The 19,202-nt window shown below is 39.7% G+C and overlaps 2 long non-coding RNA genes across 3 annotated transcripts in view; both read left to right on the forward strand.

Annotated features, from left to right (window-relative positions):
• The first annotated feature begins 1,362 nt into the window (after nt 1-1,362).
• The window catches only part of LOC103350556 (uncharacterized), a 318,919-nt gene continuing 301,079 nt past the window's right edge, over nt 1,363-19,202 (forward strand). Inside the window, exon 1 of one of the 2 annotated variants that reach the window (XR_011388353.1) lies at nt 1,363-1,474. This is a non-coding gene — a long non-coding RNA (uncharacterized lncRNA). The remainder of the gene's footprint in view (nt 1,475-19,202) is intronic. The other variant, XR_011388352.1, reaches the window with a different exon arrangement.
• Nucleotides 13,932-19,202, forward strand: part of LOC138849486 (uncharacterized) — a 78,583-nt gene continuing 73,312 nt past the window's right edge. Inside the window, exon 1 of the long non-coding RNA XR_011388354.1 lies at nt 13,932-17,882. This is a non-coding gene — a long non-coding RNA (uncharacterized lncRNA). The remainder of the gene's footprint in view (nt 17,883-19,202) is intronic.

Consider the following 19,202-nt stretch of genomic DNA (forward strand, 5'->3'; position numbering starts at 1 on the left):
GTTCTTTTCAATGAGTTCTGTTTTTGTTATATTAATAAATGTTCACATTTGTAGATCATTTGTGTATCCCTACATCCTGTCATCTCATTAAACAAATAAGTATTGATACTGTCTATGTGTCAGATGTTGTTCTAAGTTCTTTGATACGGCAGTAAGCATGGTGAAAGACTAAAAATAACCAAACAAGTCGTTAAAAGAAAAGGTCAAACAATGAAAATGGCTAGGGATGGGATTAGAATTGAGTTGTCTGTGTACATGGCATATTACCAGAGACTTGAGTGTTGATAAAGAGGTCCACATCTTAAGGTTTATGTAGCATGCACTAAGCTCCAGAGGACATCTGAGTGATATCAGGATGAGATTCGACATTCTGACCCTTGCCTAGGATTACTTCCTCCCCTAGAATTGAAGATGTTTTCTTATTCTGTTATTCCCTCATCATATTTATATAACTTAAACAGTAAAATACAAATATTTGTGGCAGTATACTGTGCACTTTTCCTTATTCCAGCACTAAAATATCTTTGAAAATTGAATTGACACACTAGCATTGGAGAATAGGAAACTGAAATTTAATAAGTACTACTATAATAGAACCAAGAAAATAAAATATTTGCATATAAATCTTACAAAATATGTTAAAGAACTTTATGATAAGGGCAAGAAAATCTTGATAAAATAAGTCAAAGAAGACTTAAATAAATGGAAGATATTAGCATACTTCAAAAATTCATAGAAAATAGAATTAAATGTAAGTTTATATTAAAGTCAATTAAATATATAAATTAAATATAAATTGTATAATTAAATTTATATAATTAAAATTAAACATAAATAAAATATAAGCCTTATTTTGGTGCAAAATTTTTTAAAACTATCCATAGTTTTTTTTTCACTTTTATTTAATAAATATAAATTTCCAAAGTATAGCTTATGGATTACAATGGCTTTTTCCCACCCATAACTTCCCTCCCACCCACAACCCTCCCATAGTTTTTTTTAAACCATGAAGTTTCTATGGTGATACACCCCATCCCTCACCATCTGCAGTAATCACAAACTGTAAGAGCTGATTTTGATCAGACCTTAATTCCATCCAAACTGATCCACTGAGTCAATATGATGACAGTCCAAATCTAAGAGAATATTTTCCAGAAATTAACAAACTGATTCTAGAATTTATAGGATAACAAGGAAAAAGAGGGAAGCATTCCAAATGAACAGAATAGAGAAGGTCCTACTGCTATAGGTTAGGGGTAAACAGTAAAATAAAGTGGAGGAAGTACATTCTTGGAGAGACTTAGAAAACCACAATGGAAATTCTATGGAAGGAAGAGGAATGCTGTGTATCCAGGTGACCACAATGGAAATTCTATGTAAGAATCCAGATAGAAGGTGCAAAGTACAGCCCAAGCCACAAACACACCACATCAGCAGCCGAGAACCAGGGAAAGTGCCAGCACTGGAGAATGAGGTGAGATCAGACTGCAGCAGCCCAGGATACTGGTGATGTAACTAGTGTGAGAGCATGGCATAAGTCCACCCTGGAGCCTTATGGGGATAGGGTACTCTTTGACCCAGTGAAAGAAAAGGGGCATGTTTCTCTTTCCTCATCCCCTCAACAATGGTGCCCAGTAATCGGCTGAGAGAGGACAGATTCATTTTGGGCATAAGCAGCAGCTATAGAAGCTCCAGTAAGTGTGTCCAGCAACTGGTTGGGACAACATGCTATCTTGTGAGCAGTAGCGGTGGCAGAGGTCAAGTGTGCATACCCGGCAATCGGTGGGGAGAAGGTAACATTGTGAAATGAGAAGGGTCTACCACCAGTGGTTCTTGTGCATGTGTGTAATCCAGAAATTCTATCAGAGGGAAAAATATGCATTCTTCACTGACTGAGTCTCGCTGGGAGGATTGGTAGGGAGCTGGACACCAATGTACAACCGTTAGGTGCCCTCAGTCTCTCAACATGTCAGAGGCTCTGGGGCTCAAGCCACTAAGGTGGAGTACCTACAGGCAGCTGGTTCTAGGAACATCTCTTCCTGTCTATGGCTGGGACAAGCTAGAGCGGTGGAGTGGATCCTTTACGCCTCAGCCTTGTGTGCTGAGACTGTGGAAACTCTAATTGGAGAAGAGGGCACAGGGATTAGCTGGGTCTCTGGGCAATCAATGTGATAAACTCCATACACTCAGAGGTCCCTGATGGCCTGGGGTGGATGATTGCAATGGGACCCATGCTCACACTGAGGACTTCATAGATTCTTTGTGTCATTCAGACGGCAGTGCAAATGAGTAAGTTGATCGTGGATGCATGTATGGATTTCTGGAGTTTCTATCCTGTTTGGTTAGACAAAACATCTGTTTTTATGCTAGTACCAAACTGTTTTGATTATAACTACCATGTAATATGTCTTGCTGGTATTGTAATACCCTCAACTTCATTTTTGTTGTTTAAGTTTGCCTTAGCTGTTATGGTCTCTTGTGTTTCCATATGAATTTTAGCATCATTTTTTCTAGATCTGAGAATGTCAATGATATTTTAATTGGGATCACATGGAGTCTATAAATTGGTTTCAGCAGTGTCGCTCCCCGTCTTCGTGAAGGAACGACACAGGACCCTGCGCTGTTCTTTCGTCTGCTCGGCCCTTCCCGGGTTTGCTGCTGGTTCTTCCCGGGTTGGCTACTGTCCCTTCCACCTCCGTGGAAGGGCAGTTCCCCCTGGCCACATTCCCCACTTCCGCAGGGGAGCGGCACACCGCCGGCCGGCTCTCTCGGGGGCTGCACAGGTGTTCCCCTTAGATGTTCCCCTTAGATGTTCCTGGTGCATGCCGTCTCTCTCCTCCTTTATAGTCCTCCTCTGCCAATCCCAACTCAGCTGCCCACATGCCGAGTACGCTGCTCTCCTCCAATCAGGAGTAGGTCCTACAGTTTATTGGTTGAACTGGAGGCAGCTGCGTAGAAGCTGTTTTCTTCTCTCCCAGCGCCATATTGTGGGAGAGCAGATGCACAGAATAAGTCTTAATTCCAGTAACCTAGTCCAGTCCAGATTGCTCCCCACAAGCAGAATGGGCATTTTGATGATATCAATTCTTCCAATCCATGAACATGGAAGATTTTAAAGTTTTTAATTTATTCTTGTATTTCTTTCTTTAGTGTTTTGTAATTCTCATTGTAGAGATCTTTAACATTCTTGGTTAAACTTATTCCAAGGTATTTAATTTTTTTTGTAGCTATTGTAAATGGGATTGATTTTAGAGGTTCTTTCTCAGCTATGGCATTCATCTGTGTATACAAAGTTTATTGATTTTTTTTTAAACTTTTATTTAATGAATATAAATTTCCAAAGTACGACTTATGGATTACAATGGCTTCCCCCCCATACCGTCCTTCCCACCCGCAACCCTCCCCTTTCCCACTCCCTCTGCCCTTCCATTCACATCAAGATTCATTTTCGATTATCTTAATATACAGAAGATCAGCTTAGTATACATCAAGTATGGATTTCAACAGTTTACTCCCACACAGAAACATAAAGTGAAAAATAATAGATGATTTTTTTTAAATGATGATGAAATCAGAGCAGACCTATTGTCATGTTTAATCCCAGTGAGAGTCAAGTTGGGAATTGATAATTTCTTTTTTTTTTTTTTTTTACAGAGGATCAGTTTAGTATGCATTAAGTAAGGATTTCAACAGTTTGCACCCCCATAGAAACACAAAGTGAAATATACTGTTTGAGTACTCATTATAGCATTAAATCTCAATGTACAGCACATTAAGGATAGAGATCCTACATGAGGAGTAAGTGCACAGTGACTCCTGTTGTTGACTTTACCAATTGACACTCCTGTCTATGGCATCAGTAATCTCCCTATGCACCAGTCATGAGTTTCCAATGCTATGGAAGCCCTCTGAGTTCTCCGACTCTTATCTTGTTTAGACAAGGTCATAGTCAAAGTGGAGGTTCTCTCCTCCCTTCAGAGAAAGGTACCTCCTTCTTTGATGACCTGTTCTTTCCACTGGGATCTCACTCGCAGAGATCTTTTGCCAGAGTGTCTTGGCTTTCCATACCTGAAATACTCTCATGAGCTTTTCAGCCAGCTCCGAATGCCTTTAGGGCTGATTCTGAGGCCAGAGTGCTATTTAGGACATCTGCCATTCTATGAGTCTGCTGAGTATCTCACTTCCCATGTTGGATCACTCTCCCCTTTATTTACTCCATTGGTTAGCGTTAGCAGGTACTAGACTTGTCTATGTGCTCCCTTTGACTCCCAGTCCCTCCACCATGACCAACTGTGAACTGAAACTGATCACCTGGAACAGTGAGATGGCATTGGTACATGCCACCTCGATGGGATTGAATTGGAATCCCCTGGTATGCTTCCAACTCCACCACTTGGGGCAAGTCAGCTTGAGCATGTCCCAAATTATACATCCCTTCCCTCTCCCATTCCCACTCCCATGTTCAACAGGGATCACATTTCAGTTAATTTTCAACACTTAAGAATAACTGTGTGATAATTACAGAATTAAACCAGTCATATTAAGTAGAACAGATAAAAAAAACTACTAAGAGGGATAATGTATTAAGTTGTTCATTAACAGTCAGGGCTATGTTGATCAAGCCACCGTTTCCCATAGTGTCCACCTCACTCCAACAGGTTTCCCTCTTCGTGTTCAGTCAGTCGTCACCGATCAGGGAGAACATTTGGTATTTGTCCCTTTGGGACTGGCTTATTTCACTCAGCATGATGTGTTCCAGATTCCTCCATTTTGTTGCAAATGACTGGATTTCGTTGTTTCTTACTGCGGTATAGTATTCTAAAGAGTACATATCCCATAATTTCTTTATCCAGTCTACTGTTGATGGGCATTTAGGTTGGTTCCAGGTCTTAGCTATTGTGAATTGAGCTGCAATAAACATTAGGCTGCAGACCGCTTTTTTGTTTGCCAATTTAAATTCCTTTGGGTAAATTCCAAGGAGTGGGATGGCTGGGTCGAATGGTAGGGTTATCTTCAGGTTTCTGAGGAATCTCCAGACTGACTTCCATAGTGGCTGTACCAGTTTGCATTCCCACCAACAGTGGGTTAGTGTCCCTTTTTCCCCACATCCTCGCCAGCATCTGTTGTTGGTAGATTTCTGCATGTGAGCCATTCTAACCGTGGTGAGGTGAAACCTCATTGTGGTTTTGATTTGCATTTCCCTGATTGCTAATGACCTTGAACATATTTTCATGTGTCTGTTGGCCATTTGGATTTCGTGTTTTGAAAAATGTCTATTGAGGTCCTTGGCCCATCTCTTAAGTGGGTTGTTGGTTTTGTTTTTGTGGAGTTTCTTGATCTCTTTGTAGATTCTGGTTATTAATCCTTTATCTGTTGCATAGTTTGCAAATATTTTTTCCCATTCTGTCGGTTGTCTCTTCACTCTCCTGACTGTTTCTTTTGCAGTACAGAAACTTCTCAATTTGATGCAATCCCAATAGTTGATTTTGGCTTTGACTGCCTGTGCCTCCCGGGTCTTTTCCAGAAATTCTTTGCCTGTGCCAATATCTTGAAGGGTTTCTCCAATGTTCTCTAGTAACTTGATGGTGTCAGGTCGTAGATTTAGGTCTTTAATCCATGTTGAGTGGATTTTTGTGTAAGGTGTAAGGTAGGGGTCTTGCTTCATGATTCTGCACGTGGAAATCCAACTTTCCCAGCACCATTTATTGAATAGACTGTCCTTGCTCCAGGAATTAGTTTTAGATCCTTGATATGTTTTAGATTCCTAATTTCCTCTTCTTTTCTTTGGTCTGACTGTATCCTTTCCTGTTCTCTGTCTTCTAAGTCTGATATTCTCTCTTCTGCTTCACCCATTCTGTTTGTAAGGCTCTCTATTGTGTTTTTCATTTGATCTATTGAATTCTTCACTTCAGTCACTATCACAGTTTCCTGTTGTACTAGTTGTTTCGTTTCATTTTGATTCCTCCTTAATATTTCATTTTCACGAGAGAGATTTTCTATCTTGTCCATTAAGGATTTCTGTAGTTCCAGAATTTGTTTTTGAGAACTTCTTAATGTTCTTATCAATTTTTTGAGATCTGCTTCTTGCATTTCTTCTATGTCATCATCTTCATAATCTTGAATTGGGGTGTCTTTTTCATTTGAGGGCGTCATGGTGACTTCCTTGTTTTTATTACCTCGGTTTTTGCGTTTGTTATTTGGCATATTGGAGATATTTGGTTTCTTCACTGTGGTGCTTTTTCTTGTTATACTATGACTCTAGATTAAGTGGACTGTTTTTGATGGAGCCTTAGGGCTTGAGATGGGTGTGGCCTGAGAGCTCTGTTTGGTGTGCCAAAGGTGACACTCCCAGGTTAGGCGTGGTAAATCTCTCTCTCTCTCTTTCTTTTTTTTTTGATTCAAAAGGGAAGTTATTCCGCACAGCTGAACGAAGTTGGAGGTAGTTAGCAGGCAAATGATATACCCACAGGAGCCAGAGATCGGAAGCTCTTTCCCAAGAACCCCACAGGGAATCTGTTCGGCCCTCAGAGTGGGCTCAAATTCTCCTTCAGCCTCCCACTGGGTTGCCAAAGTTACGGAATTGTAGTGTCTCTGGAGAGTGCTCACGTGAATTCCGTGAGTTCTCTCCCCCACCATCTCTTTTTTCACAGTCTCAGTTCAGTAGCACCACAAATTTATTAGGTCCTAATCTCCTGTTAATTCGCCCTGCCCAGAGTCAGGTTTTTCTGCTAGGCTCAGGGCCGGTGCAGACCTGAGGTCGCTCTGCTTATGACGTATGTCCAAGATGGCGCCTGCTCTTTGTCTTGCTCGCCCTTGAGAGGTGAGCGGAGAGAGAGAAACCCGTGTCCGTACTAGTCACCCTTTTTTTTTTTTCTCTCTCTCTCTCTCTTCCAGTTAGCCTTGTGAACTTCCCCCCCGGGGGTCGTTCCCTCTAGTCTCCTCTCTCCGCTTGCCTGCCGGTGTCTCGGGCTATTGAGGTTCGGCTCACCTCGTGTTCCAGCGCTGGTGTGTTGAGTCTGCCGCTGGTGTCCCGAACTGTGGGCTCCCACGCTCTCCACGCAGGTCCGCTGTGAATCACGCGTTCCGGAAGAGTTTCTTCTGCTGTTTCCTCCCCTACTCTTCCTTGAACCTGCAGTATCTCCACTCTTATTAAACTATCTCTCCCCAGACTATCAGTGTGCTCCCTTCCTATTCCGCCATCTTGCCGGAAGCCCCCTGAGATAATCGTATGGTTTTTCTTCTGCAGTTTGCTAATGTGGTGTATTACATTGAATATTTTCCAAACATTGAACCATCCCTACATACCAGGGATAAATCCCACTTATTCTTGGTGGATGATCTTTCTGACATGTTTTTGCATTCTATTGGCCAGAAAATTATTGAGGAATTTTGCGTCTATATTCATCAGGAGTATTGGTCTGTAATTCTCTTTCAATGCTGCATCTTTTCCCCGCTTAGGAATTAAGGTGATGATGGCTTCATAGAAAGAATTTGGGGCGATACCCTCTTTTTCGATTGTTCTGAATAGTTTGAGAAGAATTGGAGCTAGTTCTTCTTTAAATGTCTGGTAGAATTCAGCAGTGAATCCATCTGGTCCTGGGCTTTTCTTTGTTGGGAGGGCCTTATTTACTGTTTCAATCTATTTTTTTTATTTTTTTATTTTTATTTTTTTGACAGGCAGAGTGGACAGTGAGAGAGAGACAGAGAGAAAAGTCTTCCTTTTTGCCGTTGGTTCACCCTCCAATGGCTGCTGCAGCCGGCGTGCTGCAGCCAGCGCACCGCGTTGATCCGATGGCAGGAGCCAGGTGCTTCTTCTGGTCTCCCATGGGGTGCAGGGCCCAAGTACTTGGGCCATCCTCCACTGCACTCCCTGGCCACAGCAGAGAGCTGGCCTGGAAGAGGGGCAACCAGGACAGAATCCGGCACCCGGACCGGGACTAGAACCCGGTGTGCCAGCGCCGCAAGGCAGAGGATTAGCCTAGTGAGCCGCGGCGCCGGCTACTGTTTCAATTTCTGTCTCAGTTATGGGTCTATTAGGTTTTCTATGTATTACTGGTTCAATTTTGGAACGTTGCATGTGTCCAGGAATCTATCCGTTTCTGATAGATTTCCCTGTTTGTTGGCATACAACTCTTTGTAGTAATATCTGATGATCCTTTTTATTTCTGTGGTGTCTGTTGTTACATTTCCTTTTTCATCTCTGATTTATTGATTTCGGTCTTTTCTTTTTTCAGTTAGTTGAGTCAATGGTGTGTCATTTTTTTTTTTTCTAAAAAACAGCTTTTGCTTGGCTGATTTTTTAAAAAATTTTTTTTTGATTCAATCCTGTTTATTTCTTCTCTGATTTTAATTATTTCTCTTCTCCTACTAGATTTGGGTCTGGTTTGCTTCAGTTTTTCTGGATTCTTGAGATGTGTTGAATGCTCATTTATTTGGTGCCTTTCCAATTTCTTGATGTAGGCACCTATTGATACAAACTTTCCTCTCAACACTGCTTTTGCTGTATCCCATAAGTTTTGATATGTTGTGTTGTCATCCTTATTTACTTCCAGAATGTTTTTGATTTCTCTTTTGATTTCTTCTATGACCCAATGTTCATTCATTAGCATCTTGTTCAATCTCCTTGTGTTTGCATATCCTCTAGGTATTCCTGAGTTGCTAATTTCCACCTCATTCCACTGTGGTCTGAGAAGATGCATGTTATGATGCTAATTCTTTTAAATTTGCTGAGGCTTGCTTTATGGCCTAGTATGTGGTCCATCCTAGAGAAGGTTCCATGCACTGCCGAGAAGAATGTTAAATCTTTTTTTTTCTTTTTTTCTTTATTTTTTATTTAGTAAATATAAATTTTCAAAGTACAGTTAATGGATTACAATGCCTTCCCCCCACCCCATAATTTCCCTCCCACTCACACCCCTCCCATCTCCCACTCCCTCTCCCATTCATTTCACATCAAGTTCATTTTCAATTATCTTTATATACAGAAGATCAATTCAGTATATATTGAGGAAAGATTTTATCAGTTTGCACCCACACAGAAACACAAAGTGTAAAATAGTGTTTCAGTACTAGTTATAGCATTACTTCACATTGGACAACACACTAAGGACAGATCCCACATGAGAAGTAAGTACACAGTGACTCCTGGTGTTGACTTAACAATTTGACACTCTTGTTTATGGTGTCAGTAATCTCCCTAGGCTCTAGTCATGAGTTGCCAAGGCTGTGGAAGCCTTTTGAGTTCACTGACTTCGATCTTATTCTTACAGGGTCATAGTCAAGGTGGAAGTTCTCTCCTCCCTTCAGAGAATGTTACCTCCTTCTTTGATGGCCCCGTTCTTTCCACTGGGATCTCACTCGCAGAGATCTTCCATTTAGGTCTTCCTTTTTTTTTTTTTCCCAGAGTGTCTTGGCTTTCCATGCCTAAAATACTCTCATGGGCTCTTCAGCCAGATCTGAATGCCTTAAAGGCTGATTCTGAGGCTAGAGTGCTGGTTAGGACATCTGCCATTCTATGAGTCTGCTGTGTATCCCACTTCCCAGGATGGATCGTTCTCTCCCTTTTTGATTCTATCTGCTAGTATTAGCAGATGCTAGACTTGTTTGTGTGATCCCTTTGACTCTTAGACCTATCAGTGTGATCAATTGTGAACTGAAATTGATCACTTGGACTAGTGAGATGGCATTGGTACATGCCACCTTTATGGGATTGTATTGGGATCACCCTCGCATGATTCTAACTCCACCATTTGGGGCAAGTCTGATTGAGCATGTCCCAAATTGTACATCTACTCCCTTGCTTATTCCTAGTCTTATATTTAACAGGGATCACCTTTCAGTTAAAATTTAAACACCTAAGAATAATTGTGTGTTAATCACAGAGTTCAACCAATAGTACTAGAACAAAACAAAGAGAAAATACTAAAATGGATAAAGTATTTTCTTGTACATCAACAGTCAGGACAAGGGCTTATCAAGTCACCATTTCTCATAGTGTCCATTTCACTTTAACAGGTCCTTTTTCGTGCTTGGTTAGTTGTCACCAATCAGGGAGAACATATGATATTTGTCCCTTTGGGACTGGGTTATTTCACTCAGCATGATGTGTTCCAGATTCCTCCATCTTGTTGCAAATGACTGGATTTCACTGTTTCTTATTGCGGTATAGTATTCTAAAGAGTACATATCCCATAATTTCTTTATCCAGTCTACTGTTGATGGGCATTTGGGTTGGTTCCAGGCCTTAGCTATTGTGAATTGAGCTGCAGTAAACATTAAGGTGAGTCTGATTGGAGATCCTCTGAGAGTAATCTGACATTTCTGTCTTGCACATTTTAGGATATTTTCTTTATGTTTCACTGCAGTGAGTTTAATTGCAAAGTGTTGTGGTGAGGATCTCTTTTGGTCATGTTTACTAGGGGTTCTATGAGCTTCCTGTACTAAGATGTCTCTGTCCTTCTCCTAACCCAGGAAATTTTCTGCTAGTATCTTACTAAAAAGGCCTTTTAATCCTTTTTCTCTCTCCATGCCTTCAGGAACTTCTAGAATTCAAATGTTGTTTTTTTTAAATAGTATCCTGTAGATTCCCAACAATATATTTTAGATTTCTAATTTCCTCTTCTTTTCTTTGGTTTGACTGTATACTTTCCTGTTCTCTGTGTTCTAAGTCTGATATTCTCTCTTCTGGTTCACCCATTCTGTTTTTAAGGCTCTCTAATATGTTTGTCATTTGATCTATTGAATTCTTCATTTCATTGTGATATCTCTTCACTATCACAGTTTCATGTTCTACTAGTTGCTTCATTTCATTTTGATTCCTCCTTAATATTTGATTTTCATGAGCGAAATTTTCTATCCTATCCAATAAGGATTTCTGTAGTTCAAGAATTTGTTTTTGAGAACTTCTTAATGTTCTTATCAATTTTTTGAGATCTGTTTCTTGCATTTCTTCTATCTCATCATCTTCATAATCTTCTTCGGGTATCTTGTTTATTTGGGGTGTCATAGTGTCTTCCTTGTTCTTGTTTCCTCACTTTCTGCATTTGCTGCTTGGCTTTGTGGAGATAATCTTTGGTTTTTTTGCTTTAGTCATTTTTCTGGTTATACTATGATTCTAGAGTAAGTGTACTGTCTGCTTTTGAAGGATCCTCAGAGGCTGTGATGGGTGTGGCCAGAGAGCTCTGGTTCTATAGGGTTAAGGGTGTGCGAAAGGTGACTCACCCAGGTTGTTCTCTCTCTTGCTCTCTCTCTCTCTCTCTATCTCTCTTTTTTTTGGCTCAGAAGGGAAGTAATTCTGCACAGCTGAGTGGAATTGAGGGTAGTTGATGTATGAAATCTGGCCCCTGTGGGTATTTGTCTGCTCTACCCCTGGGACCACACAAAGGGTCTATGCAGCCCTCAGTGCGGTCTCAAATTTCTCTGCAGTCTCCCACCGGGTTGCCAAGTTTATTGAGTTTGTGTACTCCGTGAGTTCTCTCGCCCCCCCCACCCTCAGATTTTCACAGTCTCAGTTCATTAGCTCCACACCTTCTCTAGGTCCTAACCTCCTGCTATTTCTCCCCACCGGAGTCAAGTTTTTCTGCTTGGCTGATGGTAGGCGCTGCTTTACATATGTCCAAAATGGCACTTGTTCTTTGTCTTGCTCAGCTGTGTAAGGTGAGTGGAGAGAGGCTCGTGTCCGTGCCGGTTCCTCTTATTCATTCACTGGTTTTCTCTCCTCCAGTCAGCCTGGTGAACTTTCCCCAGCAGGGCTTCAAGCCTCATTCCCTCTAGGCTCTTTCTGCCATTTCCCTGCCAATGTCTCAGGCTACCACGGTTTTTGTCTCAAATCCCCTTCCAGTGCTGGTGCGCAGAATCCATGGCTGGGCTACTGAGCCATGGGTGTTTTGCTCTCCCTGCAGGTCCTCTGTGTCACATCCAGAGGAGTTTCCTCTGCAGTTTTTTTTTCCAAGCCTTTCCTTGAGACTACAGGGAATCCACTTTTATTAAACAAATTTTCCCAGACTGTCAGTGTGCGCCCTCACTACTCTGCCATCTTGGCTCTGTAGGTGTGTATACATTTATTATAGTCACATCCTCCTGTTAAATCAATCCCTTAATAATTACATAGTGCCCTTCTTAGTCTCTTAACAGTTTTTATGTTAAAGTCTATTTTGTCTGATATTAGGATGGCAACACCTGCCCCTTTTTGCTTTCTGTTAGCATGGGATAACTTTTTCCATCCTGTGACTTTCAATAAACGTGTATCTTTTTGGTGAGATGTGTTTCCTATAGGCAGCAAATAGTTGTGTCTTGTTTCTTTAATCCATTCAGCAAGTTTGTGTCTTTTAAATGGAAAGTTGATACCATTTACATTCAAGGTGAGTATTGATAAGTAATGCATTTGACCTCACATTTTTTTCATAAATATTCCTATTATTTACTTTGGATTTCTTTTGTACTTTACTGGAGTAGTTATGCCTTCACATTCTTTCATACTGACTGCTATTGCTCTGTTTCCCTGTTTAGCACATCCTTAAGTGTCTTTTGTAATACTGGATGTCACTCTTATTACTTACTCCCCAGCAATGATTGATCTGCTTTGGCTCACCATAGTTTAGTTTGCATTTCTTAAAATTTATATAGGTAGAATCAGATAGCATATACAGTTTTTTTTGCTGGCTTCCTTTCCTAAATCAAATTCATCCATGCTTTTGCATATAATACTAAATCATATTTTTATGATGGATAATACTGTTTCTTGTGGATCTACAACAATTATTTGTCTATTCACCTGCTGATGTGTGATTTGGTTGTGCATTAGCCTTTTGATTACCATTATAAAAATTATAGACTAGGGGTTTGAACAATGGGAATCCATTTTATCATAGTTCGTGAGCCTAGGAAGGCCAAGGTCAAGGTGCTAATGTTATTTTTTTAAAAGATTTATTTATTTATTTGAAAGTCAGAGTTACACAGAGAAAGAAGGAGAAGCAGAGAGAAAAGGAGAGAGAGAGACCATTGGGGTGCTGGCACTGTAAGCAGCAGCTTTGCCTGCTATGCCACAGTGCCAGCCCCAATTTGATATTTTTTTATGAGGTCTTTCTTAGTTTGCAGAAAGCCCCCTTATCAAATGTCTTCACAAACCCTTTCTTCACCCTATTCACATGGAGGAAGAAAGATAGAAATCACTCTTTCTTGCTATATAAGGCAACCAATCCAATCATAACTCCCCATTTCATGACACAACTAACTCTAATTACCACTCTAAAGCCCTAGATGCAAATGTCATCACATTGAGGATTATGACTTCTATATATGGATTTTAAAGGGACACAGTTCAGTCCATTGCAGTTTGTTTTCAGTTTTAAGCTATCACAAATAAAGCTACTATGAACATTTGTTTACAAGTCAATGTAAGAATATATGCTTCGGGAAGCTGAGACACTGTGGCAAAAAATGATCTACTTGAAGGATCTCTGTGAGTGAGATCCCAGTGGAAAGAAGGGGCCATCAAAGAAGGATTTACTTTTCTCTGAAGGGAAGAGAGAACTTCCACTTTGATTATGGCCCTGTCTAAATAATTGTTGAAATTTGTGGACTCAAGAGGCTTCCATAGCCTTGGCAGCTCATGACAAGAGCCTTGGATGATCACTGACATCATAAACAAGAGTGTCAATTGTTAAATCAACATCAGGAGTCACTGTGCACTTGTTCCCAATGTAGGCCTTCTGTCCTTAATGAGTTGTACTATGAGAATTAATGGTAAAACTAGTCTTGAAACAGTACTTTATACTTTGTGTCTCTGTGTGGATGCAAACTGTTGAAATCTTTACTTAGTATAGTGTTGATCTTCTGTATATAAAGATAATTAAAATGAATCTTAATGAAGAATGGGATCTGAGAGAGAGTAAGAGGTGGGATGATTTGGGGGTGGGAGGAAAGTTATGGGGGAAGACCTGCTATATTCCAAAAGTTTTACCTATGAAATTAATATTTATTAAATAAAAGCTCCTTAAAAAGAATACAGGCTTTATTTTCTCTTGCACAAACACCTAGGAATAAAATTGATGGCCCATGTAGAAATTAACTCACTGTTTGCCAAACAATATTACATTTGTACCTTGAGTGTATGAGATTTTCATTCTGACACAGCCTCTATATGACTTTATATGGCCTGTTTTTTGATTATGACCATTCTAATTAATAAGCACACAAAATATATTTCATTGGGAGTCTTAATTTGTGTTTCCCTAATGATTAATGATGTTAAAGATCTATTCATGTGGCTTATTATATTTGCATAATTTTCTCTGGTGACGTGTTTGTGCACCTCTTACCTATTTAAAATTAGATTATTTAGTTTCTTATTGGTTTTTGATAGATCTTATTTACATATATGTATATATGTGTATATGTATAAATACTCACACATATACATCTATACTCATATATAATTTTCTGATATAAGAATTTTGTCAAATATTTGATGTTTGAATATTCATCCAAGTTTGTGGCATGTTTAATTTTCTTCATAGTATCTTAAATAGCAGAAGTTTTACATTTTTATGTAGTCTAATTCATTATTTAAAATTATGTATTTATTTGAAAGACAGTGTTACAGAGAGAGCAGTTGAGATATAGAAAGAAAAATCTTCCATGTGTTGGTTCACTTCTCAAATAGCCTCACCAACTGGAGCTGACCCAGGCCAAAGCCACTAGCCTAGAACTCCATCTGAGTCACTCCTGGAGTGATAGGGGCCCAAATATTTGGGATGCTGGCATCACAGGTGGTAGGCTAGCACAGTGCACCACAGCAGGCCCCCAGTTTATCTCTTTTAAAGTATATCATATATGTCTTATCGCATCTAAGTACTCTATGCTTGTCTCAAGTTCACAGAAATTTTTATCATTTTGTCAGTTTTTTTCTAGAAATTTTGTTATCACTTTAAGTTGGTGTTTATATCCCACAGGGCACTTTACTTGATTTTTGCATATTGTACACAATATAGACCAAAGTTCATTTTTTTCTGTATATGATTATACAGTTGTTATACCACCATTTTCTGAACACATTCATTTCTCTACTAAGTTTCCTTTGCCCTTGTGCCTATCTTTATAGCTATAGGACTTTGCCTGATTTATTGTAGTTTTATACAATTCTTGAAATCAAAATGTCTTAGCCCTCAAATTTTTTTCCCCACAGCTGTTTTGACTTAGAGTGAGGACTGTAAGTATAGGAGGCAGAGGAAGAATTTAAGTTATTGCATTTTTCCTGGAGACAATTACTTAAAATGTCACCTTTGCAGGGCAGCTTCATTTGGGCCTTGGCAATGCCGTCATTTAGCAGAATTCTTCATTGCAGTGGATCTGTAACTGCAGCAGTTCCTTTTCTGGCCACCAGGCTATAGAGTACTTGTCAAGTGAATTTGTTGACAAAATAATGCCATTTTTCATTCATAATGTCTAAACCTCAACATTCTTTTTTTTAAATATTTTATTTTATTTATTTGAAAGAGAGAGTTACAGAGAGAGGTAAAGACAGAGAGGTCTCCCATCCACTGGTTCACTCCTCAGATGGCCACAATGTCCGGAGCTGTGCTGATCTGAAGCCGGGAGCCAGGAGCTGCTTCCAGATCTCCCACGCGGGTGCAGGGGCCCAAGGACTTGGGATATCTTCTACTGCTTTCCCAAGCCATGGCAGAGAGCTGGATTGGAAGAGGAGCAGCTGGGACTAGAACCGGTGCCCATATGGGATGCCAGTGCTTCAGGCCAGGGCTTTAACCCACTGTGCCACAGTGCCGGCCCCGGAGCCTCAACTTTCTGAAATACTCCCTGCCGCATGGTAGAGTGAGACAAAGCTCAGAAACACTGCTTGTTGCAGTTTGCAGCAGTCTGATTGAAGAAGATGGTACTAAGTTTTCAATATCTGTGTGCACTGTACAACTGCCTAGGCCTTGCCCTGTGAGAATTTAGGCCTCCATTATGGCTGCCTCTGCTCAGAAAAGCCACACTGCTGCATAAAGGTAAAGTATGCAGGACATAAACTCTTCCAGGACTTTGTCACTAAGGAGTGTAAATGGGTTAGGTGAGTCTGAGAAGAAGGCTCTTCTGAAAATATTAAGTGTTCTGACTGATAGTGATTCAGCCCTTAAACAGCAGCTAGAGGTAGCAGGGGCTGGCTAGGAGTAGACCCAGCTTTAAGAACACTGGGAGAATGTTTTTAGGTTCACTTTCCTATACCATTTGTGAAGAGGGCATTAGGGAAAGTCTTAAGAGTTTAGCCACTGGTATATTTCAGGTAAGGTTGAAAACAGTCAAGTACCTGGACAGGCAAGGAAGTCTGACAGTAGATGATTGATGAGATATATGGGGAGTAGCGAGTCATAAACAAGAATGGATTATAGCAAATGCATATTCATGTGGTGGGGAAAGTTCATGGGTCGATAAACACAGTCAGTGGATTTGATATAATTTACTCAGGGAAAAATATGGTCTATAATAAGGCATTTAAAGGAACTTTTTATTTAACACCTTCAAAACACTCATAATCATATTCAAATTAATTCCACAAACACTTAATCATCGCTGGGAATACACTGATGGCTAATAAATCTTGGTTTTGTTTTTAAGAAGCTGTACAGGGTGCCGGCATTGTGAAGTAGTATGTTAAGCTGTATCCTGCAATGCCAGCATCCTTTATGGGTGCTGGTTCATGTCCTAGCTGCTTTACTTCTGATCCAGCTCCCTTCAAATGCACCCGAGAGGGTGGTAGAGGATGTCCCAGTGCTTGTGCCCCTGAATCCACATGGGAGATATGGTTAAAGCTCTTGACTCCTGGCTTCAGTTTGGCCCAACCCTAGCCATTGTTGCCATATGGGGAGTGTCTGTCTCTCCGCCTTCCTCTCCCTCTGTCTGTGACTCTACCTTTCAAATAAATTTATAAATCTTTTTTTAAAAAGAAGCTGTACAAGGTACATAAAAAGTTTATGCAAAATGCAATTAAAAGATTTTTTTGGTACAAATATTCTGAAATCCATGCATTCAAAGTGTCTTTAAAAACTTCATTTAGAATGCATATTATGAAAAAACCTATGCATGTATTTAAAAATTTTTGCAACCAAATAAATTTGTATTTTATTTACATTTCCCTGAACTTAAAAAAATTCTTTCATAAATGACAGAGGTAACTTCAGCTCTGTGGAGCAACACCAGTGGCTGAGGAACCTTTTTATCTCTATGGCCCCATTACTGGAGTGGGTCATTATTGAAGAATCATAGAAGAAGGGAGCAGATCTCATAATGTAAAATCAGCCAAGTTCTTTGTGACCTTCTTTGCAGTTTTTCTCCTCCCTCTTTTCTAATGGCTTGCCTAGAAGCTGACAGCAGAATAAAAAAAATAAAAACGGCTATCAATAATCAATGTTACATGCTGCTTAATGCAATTCTGAGAGAAAACTTTTTTTTGGCTAATTGTTCCTTTTTTTATTTAGTGCGTCTGACTTTCTACTTTAATGAGATGCCAGTTTTAATCTTAGAGTAGAAAGTAATCAGTATGTAAACAATGGATCATATAACTACGGATAAGTGAAAAAGTAAAATGTTCAACATTTAAGTTAAGATGCTAGTTGATCAATGTGTTTGTAGATTATAACTAGATGCATAAAACACATTTTTCAGATTTTGAGCAAGTTATTTTATTTTTCACAATGAGTTAAACTTCTCAAGGGAGTCTATAAGTGTTGAGTATTGCAAAGGGCTGTCACATTCTACAGAAGGCCAGCAATTAGCCCTGGATATTTACTGAAAGTCATTAGTTATGATTTGGATGATTCACTACTTCATGTGCCATAATTCTACTTCAAAATGACAAATTTCATGGAATTCTACTTGAATGTCTTAAGGTAAAAATTAAAATTTTCTTTTAAAATCAAATAATAACTGAAGTAGATATTATTGTATGCTGTAAATATTCTTCTATATATTATTATCTCATGGAGTTCTTATAACAGCAAGAACAAATCATCACTTATCAATAATAACCTTGAATGTACATGGATGAAACTCTCCAACTAAAAGTTACCAATTGATTCAGATCCAAGATGGTTGAATAGGGAAAAAGACTTGCTGATTTTGGCCATGGGAAGATAACAGATTTAAAGCACAGCAAATGAACTCCCAGGGGAGTGCTGGAGAGAAATTTGTAGTAGAAATTCTATAGAAATAGAGATGCTGTAGAGCAGTGTGGATAATGCAAACATGCAACAGTGAGCAGATAACACCAGCAACTCCTACAGCTGGAGGCTGGAGGAAATGCCATCTCCTGTGAGTGAGAGGAGAAGAACCTGCAGAAGTCCAAGTCACTGTTGATATTGCCTGAGGGATACCCTTGTGGACCGCACTGATTTTGAGTCCAGCCTGGAGTACTAGCAGGAAGCAGGGTGTCCACCTAACCCTGGGGATGGAGAGAATATTACCTACTTCCCTTTCTCCCACAAGGGTCTCTGGCAATTAGAAGATGGAAAACACCATTTTAATAAGGTTAGTACAAGCTGCTGTGGCCTAAGTACATGACTAGGGGATTTTATTGGAGGGATTTTATCTGAGGTACACACTGATTTTAGTCTTGCTTGGAGGGTAGGTGGGGAGAAGGATGCCCACATAAGCCTGTGAAGCACTTCCATTCTCTCATCCTATCATGGGTACTTGTACTCAACAGCCAAGGTAGAACACCAAGAAGCAACTGATACTGGGAATTTCTTTTTTTTTTTAACTTTTATTTAATGAATATAAGTTTCCAAAGTACGAATAATGGATTACTATGGCTTCCCCCCCATACCGTCCCTCCCACCCACAACCCTCCCCTTTCCCACTCCCTCTCCCCTTCCATTCACATCAAGATTCATTTTCGATTATCTTAATATACAGAAGATCAGCTTAGTATACCTTAAGTAAGGATTTCAACAGTTTGCTCCCACACAGAAACATAAAGTGAAAAATAATAGATGATTTTTTTTAAATGATGATGAAATCAGATCAGACCTATTGTCATGTTTAATCCCAGTGAGAGTCAAGTTGGGAGTTGATAGTTTCTTTTCTTTTCTTTTTCTTTCTTTTTTTTTTTTTTTTTTTACAGAGGATCAGTTTAGTATGCATTAAGTAAAGATTTCAACAGTTTGCACCCCCATAGAAACACAAAGTGAAATATATTGTTTGAGTACTCG

This window comes from Oryctolagus cuniculus, chromosome 4 (assembly GCF_964237555.1).
Source record: "Oryctolagus cuniculus chromosome 4, mOryCun1.1, whole genome shotgun sequence".
Taxonomy (NCBI): Eukaryota; Metazoa; Chordata; class Mammalia; order Lagomorpha; family Leporidae; genus Oryctolagus; species Oryctolagus cuniculus.